The sequence below is a fragment of the Arachis hypogaea genome, chromosome 2 (assembly GCF_003086295.3).
Source record: "Arachis hypogaea cultivar Tifrunner chromosome 2, arahy.Tifrunner.gnm2.J5K5, whole genome shotgun sequence".
Taxonomy (NCBI): Eukaryota; Viridiplantae; Streptophyta; class Magnoliopsida; order Fabales; family Fabaceae; genus Arachis; species Arachis hypogaea.
In genome coordinates, this window is record NC_092037.1 from 27404596 (window position 1) to 27424743 (window position 20148).

Below are 20148 nucleotides of genomic sequence, written 5' to 3' on the forward strand. Positions count from 1 at the left end.
CACCAAAGGAATCTGTATGCTGCTGTCTGCAGAATTTCCCTCAGGTTCATGAGACAAAATGGAATTGTCTCTTGAATTTTCAGCATTTGCTGTTTCTGGTTCAGCTTGTCCAGAATTTTCTTTTCCATGATTCTGAGCTGATTCATCATCCTTTTGAGCTTGATTTCCTGCATCACCATCTTCCAAAATGCTTTGCACCAAGTTAGTATCACAAAATGTGACATGTATGGACTCTTCAATAATTCTAGCATCTTGATGATAGACCCTATATGCTTTACTAGTTGTGGAATATCCTACAAACAAGCACTCATAAGCCTTTGGATCAAATTTTCCCAAATTTTCTTTGTTATTTAAAACAAAACATTTGCATCCAAAAATGTGCAAGTAATCCAAGTTTGGTGGGTAGCCTTTCCAAAGTTCATAAGGGGTTTTCTTCAAAAATTTCCTTATGATTGTTCTATTCAAAATGTGGCAAGCTGTGTTAACCGCTTCAGCCCAAAGGAATTTTGGAACATTACTCTCACAAAGCATGGCTCTTGTCATCTCTTGTATGCTTCTATTTCTTCTTTCCACAACACCATTTTGTTGTGGAGTTCTTGGACAAGAGAAGTTGTGAGATATTCCAAATTCCTCACAAAAGGATTCAAACAAATTGTTTTCAAATTCAGTTCCATGATCACTTCTTATAGAAGAGATTTTCAAATCCTTTTCATTTTGAATTTTCTTGCAAAAAGGTTCAAAGGCCGAAAAGGCTTCATTTTTGTGAGCAAGAAATAAAACCCAACCAAACCTAGTATAGTCATCCACAATTACTAAACCATAATGTTTACCACCTAGGCTTTGAGTTCTTGTTGGACCAAATAAATCAATGTGTAGCAACTCAAGTGGTCTTTTAGTAGAGATGTCTTCCTTTGGTTTAAAAGAACTTTTTGTTTGTTTTCCCATTTGGCAAGCATCACAAGTGATGTCTTTGTCAAATTTAATCAAAGGGAGACCTCTCACTAACTCTTTCTTTACAAGTTTGTTTATTTGAAACATACTTGCATGGCCCAATCTCTTGTGCCACAACCACTTTTCAGATTCTTTAGAGTGAAGACAAGCTACATTTTGATCCTTTAGTTCATCAAGACTAAGTCCATACATATTATTGAAACGCTTGGCAACAAACATAACTTCATTTGTTTTTTCATTAACCACACAGCATTCAAGTCTTTTGAAAACAACTAAATATCCTAAATCACACAGTTGGCTAATACTCAAAAGATTGTGCTTTAAACCACAAACAAGAAGCACATCATCAATGAAGGTTGATTCCTCATTACCTACTTTTCCAACAGCAATGATTTTACCTTTACCATCATCTCCAAAGGTCACAAAACCTCCATCATACTTGTTTAGTTTGATGAAGTAGGTTGACCTTCCAGTCATGTGCCTTGAACATCCACTATCCATGTACCACATGTCCTTTTTGTTCTTGGATGCTAGGCAAATCTCATCGAGATTGTTGTTTCCAGCCATGAAACAGTCCTTGTCATCTCCTTCAGATTCTTCTTCTTCATTTGAGTCATTCTCAAGATCTTCCCAAGCTGCCATGAGTACTCTCTTCCTTTCCTTCTTTCCTTTGTACTCCTTTTTGAGCTTTGGACAGTTTGACTTGAAGTGTCCAGCCTCCTTGCAATGATGACATGTCACCTTGCTCAAGTCTATCTTGTGCTCCTTTGAACTTGAGCCCTTGTATTTGCCTTTGCTCTTCAACATCCTTCTAAATCTCCTAGCAAAAAACAAAAGCTCGTCATCTGAAATACCATCACTTAACTCACTCTCTTTCGGTTCTATTTGTGACTTAAGGGCTATTCCCTTTTTCTTTGAGTCTGTGTTTGTGTGTGTGGCTTCATAGGCAAGGAGTTTTCCTCTCAGCTCATCATAGGTTATAGGACTTATGTTGTTACTCTCGGTTAGGACAGTGGCAGTGTTTTCCCACTCTTTTGTGAGGCTTCTAAGGAGTTTTCTCACCAAGGTTTGTTCTGCATAGTTTGTACCCATAGCATCAAGGTTGTTGATTATGATTGAGAATCTCTCAAATGCTTCATCAATGCTTTCTCCATCCTTCATGCTAAACATCTCGTACTCTTTTCGCAGCATATCAATCCTCGTTTCTTTGACTTGTTTGGTGCCTTCATGTGTAACCTGGAGTTTTTCCCAGATTTCTTTGGCTGTCTTGCATCTAGACACCTTCCGGTATTCTTCAAAGCTGATAGCACAGTGAAGAAGGTTGATTGCTTTCGCGTTCAACTCTATCTTCTTCTTATCATCTTCATTCCATTCAGCTTCTTCTTTTGGAGTCACCACTCCATCAGCACTTGTTTTTGTTGGGATCTTTGGACCACTCACAACGATCTTCCATAGGTTGTAGTCAATGGATTGGATGAAGATCCTTATCCTTTCTTTCCAGTAGGAATAGTTCTTCCCGTTGAAGAAAGGTGGTCGGTTGTTTGACTGACCTTCAGTGAGGGTGTAGGCAACTGTGGTGGTGCCCAAGTTGTTCGCCATTGGATCTTTGCTCCAAGCGGTTAAGCTTGATTCTTGAGACCTTAGCTCCTGATACCAATTGAAGGTTGTGGTAGGCTTAGAGAAGGGGGGTTGAATCTATGCCTTCCTTTTAATTTGCTGTTTTGACCCTTTTTAAGCAAAGCTTTGAATCTGATTCTGTTTGAACTCAGCAGCGGAAATTTATGAGACAATTTATTTTTGTCTCATGAAAAACAGAAAACAGAACATGACAGAGAAGAAGAAGCTAACACCAGCATATATCCTGGTTCGGTTGCTTTGTGCTATGCAACCTACATCCAGTCTCCTCCACAAATAAGGAAGAATTTCACTATAGTTAACAGTATTACATACACCAATTTCACACTCAAGTTCTAGCCTAACTTGACATTGGCTATGCTAACTCCTAACTATCTTCTCTTAGTGCTAACCCAACTAAGAAATGGAAACCAAACAAGTGCAAGATACAAGACAATTAACCAACCTAAAGAAATCTGAAAACAACTCTAGGCTTTTCTCTCAAGTGTATCTCTCAACTATTTCACTCATGGCTTTTTCTTAAGCTTTCTCACTTTGCCTTTTCTCTCAAGAAATTACAGAAAGATAAGCTTAGAAAAGTACATTACAATCAGAAAAACATGAAGGAGATTGACTTCATCAACAGCCTCTAAGTTATGTGAAAAACCAGCTTTGCAAACCTCTGAATTTGTTCTTCAGTATTGGCAGAATGCTTCTTTGATAGAGAGCATTGTCCAAGTAGAGAAACTTCACAGGGAATACTTCACAGAACTCAACTTATCAAACTCTGGTTTTCTCTCCTTTCCTTGAATGAACAGCAAGCTCTTCTTTTATCTTCTTGCACGTTCTTTGGTTCTTCATCCAAGGTCAACACCTTGAGCCTTGAGCTTCACCAACCACAGATTCACTTTTTCTATTCAATCATCAAATTGGAACCTTTCCTTCTGACTTTTCCAACTTGACCGAAAGCCATGAATATGTAACTGAACTTGTTTTCCAATGGTCAACCAAATCTGAACCCTTGAATACCAACTTGGTCCCCAAGTCTTGAGTAAGACCGTAGATACACAGCAGAATAGGGCAGAGTGCAACTTTCCCTTCACAGCCATTTTCGGATAGAGCAGAGAGTAGGGAAGAAAGGATGAAGATCTGATTCATGCAAGATGATATGGTTTACCTTTCTTAAGCTTGATTTAGCTTGGGATTTCTGTTTTAGCTTCTGTGCTTCAAGCTTCAACTCTCTCTCTCTTGCTTCTTTGGTTAATGGCTTATGGAAGAAGCTTTTCTTCTCTTTCTCTTTCTTGCTTTTTCTGAAATCTTGATGTGACTTGATTAGAAGGAAGAAGAACGTTGCTTTTAGTTAAGCAGGAGAGAGGGAATTTCAATTCTGAGACCAGTTCGGGCTTGGATCATGTAACCCGTTTGGCCCATCTGATTTCTTTGGCTTTTATCCTTTGCTTTTGTTTGGACTTTACCCATTAGCCTTGCTGCATTGTCCTTATACCTTTTGGGCTATTAACATTTGGCCTGCAACAATAAACAATTAGTTAATAAGTAGATATAATTAATCAACACTAATTATTTATTTTGCTCAAAAATAATGTTTGTCATCATTAATTAATTTAGTTAATTTCTTAACTCAACACCATGAATCAAAGAAGATATTTGTGAGTAGCCAGAAATGAATAACAAAGTGGCGATGCATGTGATTGCGTGTTTGACGCATGAGAAAGTAAGGAGTGATCATCAGAAACCATTCGGAATGCTGCAACCATTGAAGGTTCTACACTGAAAGCGAGGAAGGGTAGCTATTAAAAATTTTTAGTTTCGTACCAAAATTCAACTTTTTGGTGTGTTATATTTTTATGCTCATTTGTATGAAGCACAGACGAATTTATTCATTGTTAACAATAATAGTTAGTTATTCCCATTACAATATTAATTTTGACCTTACTCTAATAAATTATTATCAAATAAAGTTTAGTATCACTAATAATCATTAATATATTTTTACATTTTATTTGATATAAACATAAAACCGAAGAAAAATATTTTATTTCAATTACTCATTTTTAGAATTGAAGAAAAATATCATGATATAACAAAAACTAGAACTTATCTATCAAAACATCAACCAAAAATCAAGATATTAAAAATAATAATTGTTAGATAAATACACAATAATTCCATCATTTGTAGTAGCACTCACGCAAATTCAATGATGAGAATTTCCAGGTTCAACTCCCGGCTGCGAAAAAATTCCTGTTATATTTTTATACTCATTTGTATGAAGCACGGATGAATTTATTCATTGTTAACAATAATGGTTAGTTATTCCTATTACGATATTAATTTTGACTTTACTCTAATAAATTATTATCAAATAAAGTTTAGTATCACTAATAATCTTTAATATATTTTTGTATTTAATTTGATATAAACATAAAAATGAAAAAAAATATTTTACTTCGATAAAATACTCATTTTTAGAATTGAAGAAAAATATCAAGATATAAAAAATACTAGAACTTGTCTATCAAAACATCAACCAAAAATTAAGATAATAAAAATAATAATTCTTAGATAAATACTCAACAATTCCACCATCTGCAGTAGCACTCAGGCAAATTCAACGATAAGAATTTTGGGTTCAACTCCCAGTTATGGAAAAATTTTTAGTTTCACCCCAAAATCCAACTTCTTGGCATCTTATATTTTTATACTCATTTGTATGAAGCATGGACGAATTTATTCATTGTTAATAATAATAGTTAGTTGTAACACCCTACCAAACTTAATCTTATGCTTAAGTCATAAGACTAAGATAGTAAGGTATTACGACCTCTAAAAGTAAAAATATATATATTTATAATAATAGTGAAAGAGATATTTAACTAGGAGCCTTGAAAAACGGGTAAAACAAAGTCGCAAAATAACAGCACAATGCTCAGGAAACGAGATAACTTGCGTGCTAAGAAATCTAAAGGTAATAAGTATAAACAGACAGAAAATAAGAATAGAGAGTCAATGATACAAAATAACTAACTCCTAACTCAGCCTGCAAAGCCAAGGCTGGCCGGAGTATATTTACATACATATATACATATCCCAAAAACCCCAGATACATAGGTAAAATCCTAGCTCTACTTTAACCTCTAAGAGGAACAAAATAAATACGTTTCTTGGAGAGAAAGCTAAGTACATATATACATAAGCTACATAACAAAGGAACCCAGAAACTGCTCCACTTTAGGAATCCAGATGCCTAGCAAGGTACCTCTCGACTTGCATTTGAAAACAACAACACAGTATGGGGTGAGAACCAGAGGTTCTCAGCATGGTAAAGCTGCCACGCATATAAGATATAAGGTCCTGGGAATGCCAGAGGCAATCCTAGAATGCCGACACTTAGATTTTAAACCTGGCCCTAATACTAAGTCTTTTCCACCAGTTCCTCCGTCCCTCCATCTCTGATTAGTTTACACAGACAAATAAGCAAATAAGACAAACACAAGTAACTTACAAGTAATACAGATAACAAGTACAACAAATAGCATGTTATAATCACATAGGCATTCCCAAATAGTTCACAAATAAGCAATTCAAACAATGTGCACATGATGCATGCCTGTCCTATGGCTGTTGATATCAATTGTCAGTTATGTAGCCATCCCGACATGTTCTCAAGCTCAAAAATATACCATAGGGAGAATCCCCAAGCTGAAATGGGGAAAAGAATGCCCCAAGCTCAATAATATCCATGGGACGAGTCCCAAGCTGACATGGGAAGAAGAGACAACACCCCAAGCTGACATGGAGAAAATAACACCCCCAAGCTCAAAATATTCAATTATTTCTCATAATTAATTATCAGTTTCATTCTCGATACTAATTCATATCTCATCTCATCATTCTCATTTTTACTTAACCCATTGATCATACATATTATTATTCTTGATTAATTAACATCATTAATTCTTAATTTCTTACATTACTCTCTTACTTGCCTCATACATTTCATAATGTAGAAAATCAATCATTCAAGCCTTAACATCATAATTCATTCATATATACACCTCCTTCTTATATAATTCATCATTTTTTTACCTTTGCTTTATTCCCAAGTTATCTCTATTTCCTAGCTTCAACTAATTACTAGGTTTACTAGTAAGATCTAAGGTTAAAAAGATAAAAATAGAGCCTTAGAGGTTCGTAACCATGTTTGAATCATAAATATACAAGTGCTGGAAAAACAGAGTGTGTGCGGACGCATACAGGTGTGCGTGCATGCGCACACCAACCAGGAACTACTTGGTGTGCGTGCGTTTTACCTATGCGAGCACCACCAGCAAAAAGCATATCTTGGTGTGTGCGAGTACACCATGGCGTGCGTACGCGCATTTTTTTGTAAAACACCAGGTGTGCGTGCGCACAAAGGCGTGCGTACGCACAAGTGAAGTTGTTGCTACTGCTGGGTGCATGCGCACATCAGTGTGCGTAGGCATACACTAGAAACTCTAGTTTTGCTTCATTTTAAAGATTTTCAGTTTTTTGCACAAGATTTTCGGCGTCCATAACTTCCTCTACAGAAGTCAGCTTTCCACAAAATTTATATTGTTCTCAAGCTTATAAAACCCTCTTTAATTTGAAACAAATCTCATTTTCATCTAAAATTTGAGATTTAAGATATGGACTACGGAAATTCATTAAAAATCAATTTTTTCCAAAATTTACCAAACCCCTATTTTTACCAAAACCTCACTCCATACCAGAATATCTCACAACCAAAGCATACCAATACTTAACTTTATACCTTCCATTCATTTTACAACACACCACACCCAATATTCTCAATCATTCAATAACTCCCTACATATACACATACATCTTCACAATCCCAAATCAAAATCAATGACAATTATTGACGGACGGAAAATTGCCGATTAAGAATTTATAATGGAAACAATGTTGCAAGTACAGTTCTTAACCGATGAAAAATCTCGCTTATCAATTTAGAAAGAGTTGTCACAAATTAAGAATAAAATACTGGGAGTAGAAATTCCAGGTCGTCTCCCAACGAGTTGCTAAGAGAGTGCTATTTTTTGGTCAGGAATTTTCTAAGAAATTTGGAGTTGGGGAATGGAAAAATAAATGATTATAAATTAAAGCAGTGGAAATTAAGGAGAGATTTTATGTAATTAAAATAAAAAGCCTTGACTAGGAGAAGATTAATCGAAAGTTCTATCTTTGTTGGATTTTCCCAAGAGTAATAGTAAGAGGTTGTTATTTTTACTTAGTTGACCTTTACCAAATAAAGGAAAGTCAAGTAATTGAGCCAACTTTGATTCACAAGTCCTAATCCTCTCCCTTGGGAAAGATTAGCATTAGTGACTAGAGAGCCAGCCAACAACTTCCAGTTTCAAATTAACTCTTGAGTATTCCAACTCAAGGGTCTCCTATTAATCAACTCCAAAGTCAAGTTGAGAACCTACTCCATTGACATGGATGCCATTTTCGCATGCATGTAAAGGGAGTAGAGAGAAGAAATAGTAATTAAAATTGAATTGAGATAATTAAGCAAATAAAGGAATTAAATAGAAAAATACTCTCTACATTAATAAATTCCAAAATTGAAGGTATCCATATGTGACTCTGAATAGGATAAATGGGAAATAAAAGAGCAAGGGAATAAGAAAACAAACTATAATAACAGAAACTTCAACGGAGGTAGTAACTCTTCTCAATATCCAATCCAAAAGCATAAAACTAGAAATCTAAGAATCTATGAATATGAAGAACCCTAGAGGAAGTGGTAAATTCTCTCCAAGATTCTAAAACTAAAACTAAAACTAAGTGAATGTGAATGTATGTTGAGTCTCTACTGTTCCCTGGCTCTAGTCTGTGATTCTGGGCAAAAAACTAGGTCCAAACTCGGCCCAAAATCACCCCCAGCAAATTCTGCAGTTGTAGCGTATTACGTACATCACCCGTACGCATTAGTCACGCGTACACGTCGATGGTCTTTTGCGCGTGTCACGCGTACACGTCAGTTATGCGTGCGCGTTTGACGTTGGGATTTTTGCCAGTAAAGAATTTCATAAAAATAGTAGCGTTGTAGATATAGTCTCTAAACCGACAGAAATCCCTTCGTACAAACGTTTTGGTTGTCACAAGTAACAAACCCCTAAATAAATTGATAACCAAAGTATTTAAACCTCGGGTTGTCTTCTCAAGGAATTGCAGGGGGGTATGTTCTTATTATTGGTTATGAAAAACTGTGTTTGGGGTTTTTGGATTAAGGTAAAAGGTTAGTTGGGCAATGGGCACAGGTATATTTTCAAAGTAATAAAAGTAAATGAATGACTGTAAAATAAACTCTTGGCAAGGTGTAAGAACTGGAAGTCCTATCCTAGTTATCCTTATCAATTGTGATGAGAATTGGATTTTTCTCCCATTTTGTTAACCTCTAACTATGAAGGTAAGTTAAGTGGATGAATTAATTCTAATTCTCAACTAACAACGAGTTTGATAACTCAAGAGTCACCAATTATTTAACCAAGGCCAAAAGGAAAACTATCTACTCGAATGAAAATAATTTGGATAAGTACCAACAACATAAATTAAAGAAAGCAATCATAGATCTGAAATATCTCAAATAACATTAATTTAAAAGAGTAATCTGTAACATGGAAGAGTTCATAAATTAAATTGGGACAAATAAAAATAAAGAACCTGGGATTCAGAGTCACTCCTAAAACTAAGAGAAGTCCTAAATCTTAATCCTAAGAGAGAGTGGAAAGAACCTCTCTCACTAAAAACTACATCCAAAAATATGAAAAGTGAATTATGAGAGCCTCCTCATGAATGGATGCATTCTCTCACTTTATAGCGTCTAATCTGTGTTCTCTGGACCGAAAACTGGGTCAGAAACAGCCCAGAAGTCACTTCCAGCACTTTCTGGTCCGTACAGGTCGCGAAAAAGTGACGCGGCCGCATGGCTCACGCGGACGCGCAGGTTGCGTTCCTGCCAGGTCACGCGTCCGCGTGACTCACGCATTCGCGTCACCTGGCGTCGGGGCAGCTATGTCAAAATATATATCAAATCGAAGCCCCGGACGTTAGCTTTCCAACGCAACTAAAACCGCATCGTTTGGACCTCTGTAGCTAAAGTTATAGCCGCTTGAGTGCGAAGATGTCAGGCTGGACAGCTTAGCAATTTTCTCCAACTTATTGTATTCCTTCCACTTTTGCATGCTTCCTTTCCATCCTCTGAGCCATTCATTCCCTGTAATCCCTGAAATCACTTAACACACATATCAAGACATCTAATGGTAATAAGAGAGGATTAAACATAGGAAACTTAAGGCCAAAGAAGCATGTTTTCAATCAAAGCACATAATTAGGAAGGCAAATGTAAAACCATGCAAATAGTATGAATAAGTGGGTAAAGAGTTGATAAAAACCACTCAATTGAGCACAAGATAAACCATGAAATATGGGTTTATCAACCTCCCCACACTTAAACATTAGCATGTCCTCATGCTAAGCTCAAGAGAAGCTATAAATGAATGAAGAGGAATGATAGAATGTATGAGATGCAACCTATGAATGCAACTAAATGCAAAATGTTTCTACCTACTTGGTTAAAAATAAATAAGTTCTTCAAGACAAATATGAACTGGATTTCACTAATTCAAATCACAAAATACAATACAAATAACTTGCAAGAAGAAGATAGCTCATGAAAGCAGGGAACATAGAATTGAGCACTGAACCCTTACTGGTAGTGTATATCATTCTAACTCTCAAGTGTCTAGGGTCAATTCTCTCAATTCTCTACTAATCTTGCTTTCTATAGCTTGCTTTTCATCTAACAATCAACAAAAAATTAATGCACCAATACACAAATCAAGAGTCTTTTAAGGGTTGTAATGGGGTTAGGGTCAAGGTAGGATTGTATTTGGCCAAGTGGACTAAAATTTGAATCCTTAATTAACATAAACTATTCCACCTAACTTAGGACAATCCATGTAATCATAATATAAAATCTGACTTCCCATTAACTATGTTTTCCACATGTTCATGCATTCTAATTTCAAGTACGACTCATATGCATTGCTTTCACCACTTACTTTGGGGCATTTTGTCCCCTTTCACTTATTTGGCTCTTTTTATATATATATATATATATATTTTTTCTTTTGTTTTTCTCAATGCATATGATTAATTTATTGAATGCATGAACATGTCCTAAACATTTCTTTCACATTTTCAGAAAATTCTAACATACTCAATTCTCAAACCAGATGTTTTCAAACCCACTCTTCCCCACACTTAATTCATAAGCATTCTCACTAGTCTAAGCTAACCAAGGATTCAAATTAAGGACATTATTGTTTTTCGCTTAGAGTTAATGATGTGCTAAAATAAAGAACAAAGGGGTAAAATAGGCTCAAAATTGGTTTGCAATAGATAATGAAAAGGTTAAGGCCATATGGGTATGTAAGCTCAGTGAAACAAGGCCTCAATCATATAAGTGTATGCATACATTAAACAATGGAAATATAGAATCAAGCAAGACAAAGATCACAATTTTAGAGAGAAAAACACACACTAAAACAAAATTTTGGTTGATAAAATGCAACCAATCAAATAGGCTCAAATTCTTACTGGTTTTATGTGTTCGAACTCTAAACCATGTTCCAAAATAATATTTCTTCAAACAAGTGTAACATTAAATTTTATTCAAATTAGTGAAATGCTCTAAAAGGTTTCTTGAAAAAGAAAATGTTACTTTAACCAAGTGGTAAAATATGCAAAAATCAAACAAGTATGCAAATGCAACAACTAATCTACAAAGAAAATTTAAACATTGGTGTTTGAGACAAGAAAGTACTGTCCCATGGAGATCGGTATCGACCTCCCCACACTTAAAGATTGCACCGTCCTCGGTGCATGCTGAGATGTGCAGGTGGATGGGTTGTTCCAACTGATGCTTTTCTTCAAGATTTTGCAGATGGACTTGTCTGTCTCCCCATATAAACGTCTTTCGGTTCCCCCTCGGGTGGCCATCCTGAAAGAAAAAGGGAAGAAAAGTAACCTAGAAATAAAGATAAGAAAATAAATAAAGTATGGGTGGGGTAATGCCAAATGATAAGGGCCTCATTTACATGGAAGCTTCAACATGTACGTGAAAAAATAATAGAAGCCATGGCATACCAGTGGTATAAAATTTGTAACATAGGGGAGGAGAGTGGGTAATGGAAGTATCAATACAAGTTCATGCCAATGCAAATGGAGTGCAAGTATCATAAAAGATTGGCATTGGCAGATAATTAATATCATCCCACAGTGTAAAACAAGTTACTAAAATAAATTCAAGAAAATATGCAACGGTTGAATAAGAAAAAAATTTTAACAACAATAAAAAATTCAGAAAAGGAAAGAAAAATATGCACAATTTTAAAATGCAATGAATGAAATATGCAAATAAATGAAGTAAAATAGGATGAAGGTGAAAAAGAATGAGAAGTGAAAGAAATAAAGTAAGAAAGAAAGAAGAAAGAAGAAAAGATAGAAGAAATTAGGATTGGGGAAGAAAAGATAAGATATTTGGCAAATCAGGATAAGCTGTGCGACGCAAGCGACGCGGCCGCGTGGGGCACACGGTTGCGCGACTTGCGCTGATATTGATTGACGCGATCGCGTCGGTCACGCGGTCACGTGACACAATTCATGCTACTGGCGCGAGGGCAGCCTCGCGCTCGCACAACTCTCTGTTCAAATTATTATTAGTGCCAAATTTTAAGTGACGCGATCGCATGGGGCATGCGATCGCGTGAGTGGGCTCTAGAAGAATGTGACGCGGTTGGGTGGGTCACGTGGCCGCGTGGATAGAATTGTGCGTTCAGCACCAATCCGGAACCACTCTAGCACAATAATTGGTTATGCACCCTTTTACGTCGAAATCCGGGGCACGCGGCCGCGTGGGGCACGCGGTCGCGTGGGTGGCCATTATTCCCATACGACGCGGTCGCGTCAGCAACGCAGTCGCGTGGGACGATTTGTGCCATTGGCACGCCTCCAGCCACACTCTCGCGTGACTCTCTGTTCGTTTTTTATTTTCTCCCATCTCCTCGCGACGCGGACGCCCAAGGGAAGCTCAGTTCTGGCATTCAAACGCCGGAAACATGTAAGGAGTTGGTGTCCAACGCCAATCCAGCTTCCAACCCTGGCATTCAAACGCTAGTGAAGGATCAGACACATACAAGTGCTGATAGCAACCCCTCTAAAGAGGCTTCTCCAACCACATCTGTAGGAAATAAACCTGCAGAAACTAAGGTTGAGGAATACAAAGCCAAAATGCCTTATCCTCAGAAACTCTACCAAGCGGAACAGGATAATCAATTTGCCTGCTTTGCAGACTATCTCAGGACTCTTAAAATAAAGATTCCATTTGCAGAGGCACTTGAGCAAATACCCTTTTATGCTAAGTTCATGAAAGAGATCTTAAGTCATAAGAAGGATTAGAGAGAAACTAAAAAAGTTTACCTCACTGAAGAATGCAGTGCAGTCATTCTGAAAAGCTTACCAGAGAAGCTTAAAGATCCCGGAAGCTTCATGATACCATGCACATTAGAGGGTACTTGTACCAAGAAAGCTCTATGTGATCTTGGAGCAAGTATCAACCTAATATCTGCATCCACTATCAAAAAGCTTGGTTTGACTGAAGAAGTGAAACCAACCCGAATATGTCTCCAACTTGATGATGGCTCCATTAAATACCCATCAGGCGTGATTGAATACATGATTGTCAAGGTTAGGCCATTTTCCTTTCCCACTGACTTTGTGGTGCTGGAAATGGAGGAGCACAAGAGTGCAACTCTCATTCTAGGAAGACATTTCCTAGCAACTGGACGAACCCTCATTGACGTCCAAAAAGGGGAATTAATCCTGAGAGTCAATGAGGACGAGTTTAAGTTGAATGTTGTCAAAGCTATGTAGCATCCAGACACCCCAAACGACTGCATGAACATTGATATTATTGACTCTCTGGTGGAAGAGGTCAATATGACTGAGAGTCTTGAATCAGAGCTAGAGGATATCTTTAAAGATGTTCAGCCTGATCTGGAGGAACCAAAGAGAATAATAGAACCTCTGAAAATCCCTCAGGAATAGGAGAAACCTCCTAAACGCAAGCTCAAACCATTACCACCATCCCTGAAATATGCATTTCTGGGAGAAGGTAACACGTTTCATGTAATCATAAGCTCTACCTTTGAGCCACAGGAAGAGGAAGCACTAATTCAAGTGTTGAGGACACACAAGACAACTTTTGTGTGGTCCATCAGTGATCTTAAGGGCATTAGCCCAGCCAGATGCATACACAAGATCCTATTGGAGGATGACGCTAAGCCAGTGGTTCAACCACAGAGGCGGCTGAATCCAGCCATGAAGGAGGTGGTGCAGAAGGAGGTCACTAAATTACTAGAGGCTGGGATTATTTATCCTATTTCTGATAGCTCCTGGGTGAGCCCTGTCCAACTTGTCCCTAAGAAGGGTGGCATAACAGTGGTTCATAATGAAAAAAATGAACTGGTTCCTACAAGAATAGTTACAAGGTGGTGTATGTGTATTGATTACAAAAGGCTCAATACAGCTACCAGAAAGGATCATTTTTCTTTACCATTCATAGACTAGATGCTAGAAAGACTAGTGGTGGACGAAATTGTGATCACCAATGTTGTATTCTTTGTTGTTGTATGGAATAATTATAATGGCTCTTTGCTATGTGTGGACACAACCCCGTTCAACTAACCAGCAAGTGTACTGGGTCGTCTAAGTAATAAACCATACGTGAGTAAGGGTCGATCCCACAGAGATTGTTGGTATGAAGCAAGCTATGGTCATCTTCTAAATCTCAGTTAGGCGGATTATAATTAATTATGGATTTTCAAATAATAATACATAATAAGCAGGAAATAAAGATAAATAACATAGGATAGAAATACTTATGTAAATTAATGGTGGGAATTTCAGATAAGCGTATGGAGATACTGTGCCCTTTCTTTTTCTACTTTCCTACTTCTTCCTTCAATCCTTCTTACTCCTTTCCATGGCAAGCTGTATGTAGGGCATCACCGTTGTCAATGGCTACATCCCATCCTCTCAGTGAAAAAAGTCCAAATGCTCTGTCACAACACGGCTAATCATCTGTCGGTTCTCAATCAGGTTGGAGTAGAATCCCTTGATTCTTTTGCGTCTGTCACCAATGCCCAGCCTTCAGGAGTTTGAAGCTCGTCACAGTCATTCAATTATGGAATCCTACTCGGAATACCACAGACAAGGTTAGACCTTCCAGATTCCCATGAATGCCGCCATCAATTCTAGCTTATACCATGAAGATTCTGTTTAAGGAATCCAAGAGATATGTGCCCGGCCTAAGGTAGAACGGAAGTGGTTGTCAATCACGTGCGTTCATAGGTGAGAATGATGATGAGTGTCACGGATCATCACATTCATCAAGTTGAAGTGCAACGAATATCTTAGAATAGGAATAAAGAGAATTGAATAGAAACAGTAGTAATTGCATTAAAACTTGAGGTACAGCAGAGCTCCACACCCTTAATCTATGGTGTGTAGAAACTCCAACGTTGAAAATACATAAGTGAAAGGTCCAGGCATGGCCGAATGGCTAGCCCCCAAAATGTGATCAATAGTCTCCTAAGATGAAGAATAAAACAAAACTGGGACCAAAGATGTCTAATACAATAGTAAATTATCCGATTTATACTAGACTAGCTACTAGGGTTTACATGAGTAAGTAATTGATGCATAAATCCACTTCCGGGGCCCACTTGGTGTGTGTTTGGCTGAGCTTAATCTATCCACGAGCTGAGGCTTCTTTTGGAGTTGAACGCCAAGTTGTAACGTGTTTTGGGCGTTCAACTCCGGGTCGTGACGTGTTTCTGGCGTTTTACTCCAGACATCAGCATGGAACTGGCGTTGAGCGCCAGTTTACATCGTCAATTCCCAAATAAAGTATGAACTATTATATATTGCGGGAAAGCTCTGGATGTCTCCTTTCCAACGTCGTTTAGAGCGCGCCATTTGGAGTTCTGTAGGTCTAGAAAATCCATTTCGAGTACAGGGAGGTCAGATTCCAACAGCATCAGCAGTCCTTTGTCAGCCTTCTATCAGAGTTTTGCTCAAGTCCCTCAATTTCAGCCAGAAATTACCTGAAATCACAAAAAAACACACAAACTCATAGTAATGTCCAGAAATATAAATTTAACATAAAAACTAATGAAAACATCCCTAAAAGTAGCTTGAACTTACTAAAAACTACCTAAAAACAATGCCAAAAAGCGTATAAATTATCCGCTCATCACAACACGAAACTTAAATTGTTGCTTGTCCCCAAGCAACTGAAAATCAAATAGGATAAAAAGAAGAGAATATACTATAAATTCCAAAATATCAATGAATATTAATTCTAATTAGATGAGCGGGACTTGTAGCTTTTTGTTTCTGAACAGTTTTGGCATCTCACTTTTTCCTTTGAAGTTTAGAATGATTGGCTTCTTTAGGAATTTAGAATTTCGGATAGTGTTATTGACTTTTCTAGTTAAGTATGTTGATTCTTGAATACAGCTACTTATGAGTCTTGGTCGTGGCCCTAAGCACTTTGTTTTCCAGTATTACCACCGGATACATAAATGCCACAGACACATGACTGGGTGAACCTTTTCAGATTGTGACTCAGTTTTGCTAAAGTCCCCAGTTAGAGGTGTCCAGAGCTCTTAAGCACACTCTTTTTGCTTTGGATCACGACTTTAACCACTTAGTCTCAAGCTTTTCACTTGGTCCTTCATGACACAAGCACATGGTTAGGGACAGCTTAATTTAGCCGCTTAGGCCTAGATTTTATTTCCTTGGTTCCTCCTATCCATTGATGCTCAAAGCCTTAGATCCTTTTTACCCTTGCCTTTTGGTTTTAAGGGCTATTGGCTTTTTATGCTTGCTTTCTCTTTTTTTTTTTCGCAAGCCTTTGATTTTTTTCACTGCTTTTTCTTGCTTCAAGAATCAATTTCATGATTTTTCAGATTACCAATAACATTTCTCTTTGTTCATCATTCTTTCAAGAGCCAACAGTTTTAACATTCATAAACAACAAGATCAAAAATATGTACTGTTTAAGCATTCATTCAGAAAACAAAAAATATTGTCACCACATCAATATAATTAAAGTAAATTCAAGGATAAATTCGAAATTCATGTACTTCTTGTTCTTTTGAATTAAAACATTTTTCATTTAAGAGAGGTGAAGGATTAATGGAATTATTCATAACTTTAAGACATAGTTACTAAACACTAATGATCATAAAGGAGAGACACAAAACATAAATGAACATAACATAAAAACCGAAAAGCAGAAAGAAATAAAAACAAGGAATGAATCCACCTTAGTGGCGTCTTCTTCTTGAAGGACCAACAATGTCCTTAAGCCCTTCTATGTCCCTTCCTTGCCTTTGTTGCTCCTCCCTCATTGCTCTTTGATCTTCTCTTATTTCATGGAGAATGATGGAGTGCTCATGATGTTCCACCCTTAATTGTTCCATATTGTAGCTCAAATCTTCTAAGGAAGTGTTGAGTTGTTCCCAATAGTTGTTGGGAGGAAAGTGCATCCTTTGAGGCATCTCAGGGATTTCTTGATGATGAGCTTCCTCATGCATCTCTTGAAATCCGTGGAGGGTCTCTCTTGCTTGCTCCATCCTCTTCTTGGTGATGGGCTTATCCTCTTCAATGAGGATGTCTCCTTCTATGATAACTCCAGCTGAGTAACATAGATGGCAAATAAGGTGAGGAAAAGCTAGCCTTGCCATGGTGGAGGACTTGTCGGCTATTTTGTAGAATTCATTGGAGATGACTTCATGAACTTCTACTTCCTCTCCAATCATGATGCTATGAATCATGATGGCCCGATCCACAGTAACTTCAGATCGGTTGCTAGTGGGAATGATGGAGCGTTGAATGAACTCTAACCACCCTCTAGCTACAGGCTTGAGGTCCAGTCTTCTTAGTTGAACCGGCTTGCCTTTGGAGTCTCTTTTCCATTGAGCTCCTTCCACACATATGTCCATAAGGACTTGGTCCAACCTTTGATTAAAGTTGGCCCTTCTAGTGTAGGGGCGTTCATCTTCTTGCATCATGGGCAAGTGGAATGCCAACCTCACATTTTCCGGACTAAAATCTAAGTATTTCCCCCGAACCATTGTGAGATAATTCTTTGGACTCGGATTCATACTTTGATCATGGTTCCTAGTGATCTATGCATTGGCATAGAACTCTTGAACCATTAAGATTCTGACTTGTTACATGGGGTTGGTTAGGACTTCCCAACCTCTTCTTCGGATTTCATGTCGGATCTCCGGATACTCATTTTTCTTGAGTTTGAAAGGGACCTCAAGGATCACCTTCTTCTTTGCCACAACATCATAGAAGTGGTCTTCATGGCTTTTGGAGATGAATCTTTCCATCTCCGATGACTCGGAGGTGGAAGCTTTTGTCTTCCCTTTTCCTTTTCTAGAGGATTCTCCGGCCTTAGGTGCCATTGATGGTAATGGAAAAACAAAAAGATTATGCTTTGACACCAAACTTAAAATATTGCTCGTCTTCGAGCAAGAGAAGAAAGAAGAGAAGAAGAAGAAGAAGAAGAAGAAGAAGAAGAAGAAGAAAATATGGAGGAGAGTGAGGGAAGGTGTTTCGGCCAAGGTGTAGAAGAGGGGGTTTGTGTTGTGTGAAAATGAAGTAGAATGGAAGGGTATATATAGGGAGGGGAGTGGGTGTAGTTTCGGTCATATAGGGTGGGTTTGGGTGGGAAAGATTTTTGAATTTTAAAGGTAGGTGGGGTTTATGGGGAAGAGTGGATGGATGTGAGTGGTGAAGGGGGTAATTGGAAAGAGAGATTGAATTTTTTGGGAAGTGTGTTTATGGGGAGGAGAGAATGAATAGTGAGAATAGGGGAGAATATGTTAGGTGGGGATCCTGTGGGGTCCGCAGATCCTGAGGTGTCAAGGATTTACATCCCTGCACCAATTAGGCATGTAAAATGCCTTTGCACACTATTCTGGCGTTTAAACGCCGAAGTGATGCACACTCTGGGCGTTCAACGCCCATGTGCAGCATGTTTCTGGCGTTGAACACCAGTTCCATGCTTGTTAATGGCGTTCAGCGCCAACTTTCCTCAAGGCACATTCCTGGCATTCAAACGCCAGGATGTTGCTTATTTCTGGCATTCAGCACCAGAAACATGCTCTGTTCTAGCATTGAACGCCAGCCAGATGCACCTTACTGGCGTTTAAACGCCAGTAAGTCCTTCCTCTAGGGTGTGATTTTTCTTCTGCTGTTTTTGATTCTGTTTTTAATTTTAATAATTTTTTCGTGACTCCACATGATCATGAACCTAATAAAACACAAAATAATAATAAAATAAAATCAAAATTAGATAAATAAAAATTGGGTTGCCTCCTAACAAGCGCTCTTTTAATGTCACTAGCTTGATAGTGGCCTCTCATGGAACCACAAAGGTGATCAGGTCAATGTTGTATAATCCCAACACCAAACTTAGAGTTTAGTTGTGGGGATTCAACACCAAACTTAGAGTTTGGTTGAGGCCTCCCAACACCAAACTTAGAGTTTGACTGTGGGGGCTCTTCTTGACTCTGTACTGAGAGAAGCTTTTCATGCTTCCTCTCCATGGTTGCAGAGGAAGGTCCTTGAGCTTTAAACACAAGGTAGTCCCCATTCAATTGAAGGACTAATTCTCTTCTGTTAACATCAATCACAACTTCTGCTGTGGCTAGGAAGGGTCTTCCAAGGATGATGCTTTCATCTTCTTCCTTCCTAGTGTCTAAGACTATGAAATCAGCAGGGATGTAAAGGCCTTCAACCTTTACTAACACGTCCTCTACTAATCCATAAGGTTGTCTTACTGACTTGTCTACCAATTGTAATGAGAATAAGGCAGGTTGTACCTCAATGATCCCTAGTTTCTCCATTATAGAGAGTGGCATAAGATTTATGCCTGACCCCAGGTCACACAGAGCCTTGTTGAAGGTCATGGTGCCTATAGTACCGGGTATTAAGAATTTACCAGGGTCTTGTCTCTTTTGAGGTAAATTTTTCTGAATCCATGTATCTAGTTCACTAATGAGCAAGGGAGATTCACCTTCCCAAGTCTCATTACCAAACAACTTGGCATTCAGCTTCATGATAGCTCCTAGATATTGAGCAACTTGCTCTCCAGTGACATCTTCATCCTTTTCTGAGGAGGAATAGTCTTCAGAGCTCATGAATGGCAGAAGGAGGTTTATTGGAATCTCTATGGTCTCTATATGAGCCTCAGATTCCTTTAGGTCCTCAATGGGGAACTCCTTCTTGTTTGAGAGACGTCCCAGGAGGTCTTCCTCACTAGGATTTTCGTCCTTCTCCTCCCTTGTGCATTCGGCCATATTGATTACATCAATGGCCTTGCACTCTCCTTTTGGATTCTCTTCTGTATTGCTTGGGAGAATACTGGGA